The following is a 6,499-nucleotide window of genomic DNA, read 5'->3' on the forward strand; positions in this document are numbered from 1 at the left end:
AAGCTCTCCTTTTTGGAAAAGAAAAAAAATCTGAGAGTAATTCCAAGTGACAATGAGATTCAGGATGAGGTCTGGATGTGCAAGGCTGAAGCAGAGTGGACCCAGCGGGTCATGGTTTCTCAGCCCACGTAGTATCTTTAGCAGTCACTGAAGGGCCAAAGAAGCGTGTAGCTGCTGCAGAGCAAGATTCCCGGGGTCCCAGATCAGGGCTCCGGGGTCCCGCAGGGAGAAGGGCAGGCCAAAGATGATGATTCTTCCAGGAGAGGTGTGGGAGACCGTGTCCCAGGACTCTCTCACCTGGGACTCACCTACAGTGCCTCCCTGCTCTGCGGCCAAACTGTGGATTCCATCAGAGGAAATCCTCCCATCTGATCACAAGGTAACAGAAGCATTTTATCTCAACCCATCCCTGTTGAAGGAAAAACATGTTCATTTCCTGAACACTCTCCCCAGAACCATTTCAAGGACTTCCATGTCCCATTCCAGCAACTGATAGAGCCAGGATTTCAACTCAGATCTCTTTGACTCAGAGATGACTTCCAAGCAGCTGAAAAGATGGGTAACAAGGAAGCATACAACAAGATAGCTTAGGATCCTTCTGGGGATAGGTTCAAGAGCTGGGAGGAGGCTTGTAAGAAAGGACAAACACTGCTTCCAGGAAAATCTCAGAGTTGAAGGCTTGTACAGACAGGCTGAGTGGCCAAGTAATCACCACTTTCTGAGAACTTTCCTTAGGAAACCCAGTGGGGGGAGGGGCCACAATTTCCAAGGTTACAAAATGAATTTGTTAACAAGTCCAAGCTTGCTCTGCTCGCCACTCATGGAGTGACAGGCCAGTGAATCCGATAGACCAGGTGTTGAGGCAAGCAATACAACTTTATTCAGAAAGTTGAATAAATAACCATTTTGTTGGGGTCTGGATGCCAGGAGTTGTTTTGGATCAGAGATGGGGGTGGGAGGTGAGGAAACAAAGTAAAAAGACTATTTACTCTTGCAAGTATCTCCTAGAATGGCAAGCCTCAAGCAGCGGGATGTGTTAATTTCACCCTTCCTGCCATCCTCAGGTGGACAGGGTTCTGAACAAAGGCACTTTAGCAGTCAGGCAGAGGGGCAGGATTCTCTGAGGCAGGCCATCAAGTGTGATTCCCTGATGGCTCAGCAGTGAAGAAGCCACCTGCAAAGCTGGAGATGCAGGAGATGCAAGTTCAATCCCTGGCTCAGGAAGATCCCTTAGAGTAGGAAATGGCAACCCACTCCAGTATGCTTGCCTGGGAAATGCCATGGACAGAGGAGCCTGGCTGGCTACAATCCATGGGGCTGCAAAGAGTCGGACACAACTAAGCACAAGCAGGCAATAATAACAAAAGCAAAGTCAAAGAAACACTTCTAACATTGAGTCAGAATTGACTTCTCCATGCAACAATTTCAGTGAAAGAAACAGAAAACTCCTTCTAAAGTAACTATAGTCGGTCAGTCCTGTCTGACAGGAAGGTAACTGGCTAAACGTGGGAAGTTTTACCAGTGATCAAGAAAATGGAGAAGACCCAGAACCTAGATGGCTCTATCCCACCCAATAGTTGCTCCCAGAGCCCCCCTCTCCCTCATCTGCACACAAAAGCACCTGCAAGAGATTGTCTATAGGGCCAGGAGTCCACAGAGACCCAGGCAGAGTTCTTGCCAATGACTTGCAAACCTGTTCTCTGAAGCAGGATCATTTTCAGGAGCCAGAATAAATCCTTCCCATGACAATGAGTAATTTTTATGGTCTTTCTACAGCCATCTAACTAATTGCATATCTCACATTTCATCATTTTGCCTCCCCCATTGGTACAAGAGTAGTAGTTAGCAATGACCTTGGCCTCTTCTTCCTCAGAACCTATTCAAAACTGTTAGAAGGGGGGAAAATGTAGCTGAAGGCTAGAGAGTGCTTTCTCCTGCTGTTTCCCCCTCTTGTGTGGTTTAATCAGCCAGTGTGGGTTAAGACTATGTGCATTCTCTGAGATGGAGAAGGGAATGGCTACTCACGTCAGTATTCTTGCTTGGAGAATCCCCACGGACCAAAGAGCCTGGTGGGCTACAGTCCATAAGGTCACAAAGAGGTGGACATAACTGAGATGCCTGGGCTCTATTGGAGGCACAGTTAGCCTTTCCCCACCCTCAACTCTGACGTTGCCCTTTTCAAAATTCATTTCAGCAAATTTTCATAAGCAGACCAGATTTTTTTAACTTTTTATTTTATAGTGGAGTATAACTGATTAACAATGTTGTGATAGTTTCAGGTGGACAATGATGGGACTCAGCCATGCATATACAAGTATCCATTCTCCCCCAAATTCTACTGCCCTCCACATGGCCACATAAAAGTGAGCAGAGTTCCCTGAGCTACACAGTAGGTCCTTGTTGGTTAGCCACTTAAATATAGGAGTGTATAAATGTCCATCCCAAGCTCCCTAACTATCCCTTCCACCCTGGTGACCATAAGTTCCTTCTCTAAGTCTGTGAGTCTGTTTCTGTTTTGTAAATAAGTTATTTTGTATTCTTTCTTTCTAGAGTCTGCATATAAGGGATGTCACACTAAGTGGTCCAGGTTTGAAGGATATAGAAATTCACAGACTTGGGAGTGAGATGGGAAGACACACTCATAAATAAATGCCTATTGGTGAGATGAATATAACTCAGAGACCATGGAGGTCAGCGGGGACCAAAAAGAGAAGGACGTCTCTACTCTCCAAGTGGTCAAGGGAGATGATTTTGAGTTGACTAGTGAAATTGAGTAGAAATTCTACAGGGAGAAAAAGCCATGGAACAGAGTATGCAAAGGTTTTCAATGGTTCTGTGATTTTAGGGGACCACAAGCACTGAAAATGGTACTGCTAGTTGACAGCGAGCTGGAATGGGCAGCTAGCAGAGCACAGTTCCTGAATACCTTATAGTCCATCCAGGGCAGTTAGGAGTTTAACCTGAAGTCAGTGGGAGAATTTCAAGGTTTGTTTTTTGTTGTTTTTTTTGTAATGAGGAAGCAACGTGGTATTTTGGAAGACGACTGCCTGCAATGTGGAGGAGGGGCAAACCAGGAGGAGGTTGTTTCACAGATAAAGGTTGAAAGGATGGAGAAGAGGAACAAGTCTCAGAGAAATGCAAGTGAATATAGTGGTTAATTCATTTGTGTGAAGGAGAGAAGAGGACGTGGCATGACTGCCCGGTGAAGAGTGGGACCATTCATCAAGAAAAGGAGATCTGAAGAAGGAGATATTAAAAATAAGTTCAGAAACGTGAAGTGGGAAGTGTTGATAAGACAACCTGCTTATTAAAAAAGGGTTTACCTTCATTCATTGCTGGTAGGAATGGAAAATGGTAGAACTGCTTGGAAGTTTGGCTGTTTCTTACAAAGCTTAACATACTCTTAAGAATGTGCTTCAGCTCATTTGGTGTTTACCCAAATGAGATGAGAACTTAGGTCCACACCGAAAACCACTACTGCTACTGAAACCGTCTGCAACTTCCCATGTCCTCATCTTTCAAAGTAAAACTGCTGACCCAAGAAGTAATGATCAGGAAAGGTGAAGAGGTAGAAACAAAGAATAGGTGTTGGGCTGTGAAACTGGTAACAATTTAGCCTGTAATTCTGCCCCAAAGCAGAATCACTGATTGCCCGGTTCCCTGAAAGATGTAGATAAAAGACTGATACACCCCTCCAGATGAAAACTGCTGATTGCAAGAAGGTAGACCCTAGGTTGGCTGAAACCAGATGGCTGATGATGCTTGCAACTTCACCGTGATGTCAACCAATCCAAGAACTGTCCATGAGCAGATTACACCCTGTTCCTGCAAGCTATAAAACTCCTCACTGCCCACTCCAGGGTGGGTCACAAAGTCTTGAGGGCATTAGGCCACTGTGGCCCCTTTGCCTGGCAGTGTAATAAAAGCCACTCTTCCACTTCACCCAAAACCCTGTCTCCACATTTCTATTCAGCACTGGTGAACAAAGGCCGAGTTTTGGCAACACTACTAATCAGGGCTTGGTTTATCGTATTATTGACTGTCTAGACTTAACAAAGTGATGGAGAAAATGTTATTAATGAAAGCTAAATTAGGAGTGTATGGTGTGTATAACCATTATCTTGTGACTCACACACACAGAGATACAAACCCTGAGCATTTGAAAACTGTTTTCCAACTCAGCAAAGAAGCTTCTCATGTCATGGATGAACACGTGAGACTGTGGTGTGTCTTTGTTATTTCACTTTCATTTCATTCATTTAAAGATCAACCAGCATTCGTATCAGAACAATATGTTCGTCAGCTGCGATCATAGGTTGTCTACAGATACAAGAGTCTGGCAAACATCAATGAAAGCATTTCATGATCATCAGCTATGTAGAACTTACAGTAAAGAATATTATATATTTTATTATGACATGTAAATTGTGTACTACCCATTCTTCATATCAGTAAAAAGTATAATAAGCTCATGTATATAGTGAGCGTCCTTAGTTCTCACCCTCGGAGAACTTGTTCGTAAATGTCTACCGTCCTATCACTGGATTCAGAGGAGGGAGACTTTAGAAGAACTGGAATAGGGACTTCCCTGGAGGTCCAGTGGTTAAGAATCTGTCTTGCAGTGCAGGGAATGCAGGTTCGATCCCTGGTCAGGGAACTAAAAACTCACATGCCGTGGGGCAGCTAAGCCCACACACCATGTACCACAACTAGAGAGTCTGTGCACCCCAGTGAAAGATCCCACGTGTGGCAACTAAGACCCGACGCAGCCAACTAAACAAATAGTTTTATATAAAGAAAGAAAGGACCAGAATGGTCAGGAAAGGCACATTTATGGAGGAGGTGGGACTTTGATGGGAGGGGAAACAACATCATATTCCTGTTTTCAGTTAAGGCTCTACCCCTGAGCTGCACCTCGTCCCCCCACAATATAACAGCAGGAACAAAGGCACGGAAGTAGGGAAGGCTGGGTCTGTGCAGAAAGCAGTGAGGAGGCTGGGCTGCTGGCAGGAGCGAGATGATGCTGGAGCGGCTAAGAAGGACTCAGTTCTGAGAGTTGATGCAAGTGCGGCAGAGAAGCCGGCTTTGATTTAGCAGGCAAGAGGGAATCCCCTCCGACTCCTTAGAAGGGGAGTGATGAGAAGGGAGCCGTGATTTAGGAGGACAGATGGGACTGTGGTGCTCAGGATGGATAGGAAGAGGGAAAACCTGGCCCTGTCCCTCTGGAAAGCAGAACAGAGACTATAAAGGAATTCAGGACCTCAGGGATGAGGTAATGTAGCCCTCAGTCTCCTTCTCCACCTACTTTCTCTCCTCCTTCTCCCTGCCTAGCTCAGCCACGTCTTCCTCCCCTGGGCTTCCCCTGCAGACTCCTGTTTTCTCTGGGGCCTACGATTAATTCTCTCTTAAAAGTATCTGGGGGCATTACATAAATTCTGCTTCATTATGTGAAGCCTAGTTTTTTTTAAAAACTTCCTTTTGTCTGGATCAATTATGAAATCATAAAGTCTGACCTGAACCTAAGCCTGCATCTTTTCTGTCTCAGAGAAGAGGGGTCAGCAATGATCAGAAAATCCAAAGGAGAAAATTTGCTCCTGTAGTTACGAGAGCCCAAGAAGTTAAGTAGCTAGATCAGCATTGTTGAACGTTCTTCAAGATCAATTGTATGGATTTCTTCTCTGTTCCATGTTTGTGTGTTCCACGCTCACACACATACACAAGATGACACATGCGCGCAGACTCCTGGTATTTTATCAACATGTCAGTTGGCTGTCTAGAGTATTACCATTTCTATAAGCTTGGACTACTGAGAAGAAGAATGCTCTAAAGTGGTGATGAAACAAAAAAAATCAAACATCTACCATATGTAATCTTCTGCAGGATGCTATTGTTATTGTTCATTCAGTAAGTCACGTCTGACTCTTTGTGAACCATGAACTGCAGCACACCAGGCTTCCCTGTCCTTCACTATCTCCTGGAATTTGCTCAAATTCACATCCACTGAGTTGGTGATATTGTCTAACCATCTTACCCTCTGCCACTCCCTTCTCCTTTTGCCGTCAGTCTTTACCAGTATCAGGGTCTTTTCCAGTGAGTCAGCTCTTCACATCAGGTGGCCAAGTATTGGAGCTTCAGTTTCAACATCAGTCTTTCCTATGAAAGATGCTAGTTGCTTTTAAGAACATGGTGTGATGTCTACAGCATAATCTTGTTCATATATCTTATTTGCTCTGCTTGCTTAGATGGTCCAATACCATCCATTGTGCCATCTGAGGTGAGAGAAACATTTGGCTAGTAATTCCATGGTGCCATATTGGGCCAAGCTTTAACTGAATGGTCTTTGGATCTTGAGGTTGGAGTGCTGGTGGTGTCAGTGAAGTACCCAAGTCTACTTGGCGGCCTCCCCTCTGAATGCCTGTTGCCTAAGGACGTGGTTAGGCAGGTGCAGAAAAGAAGCTCTGACCACTGAAAAAGAAAAACTGTCCAAAGTGAGTAGAAT

The sequence above is a fragment of the Cervus canadensis genome, chromosome 21 (genome assembly GCF_019320065.1).
Source record: "Cervus canadensis isolate Bull #8, Minnesota chromosome 21, ASM1932006v1, whole genome shotgun sequence".
NCBI lineage: Eukaryota > Metazoa > Chordata > Mammalia > Artiodactyla > Cervidae > Cervus > Cervus canadensis.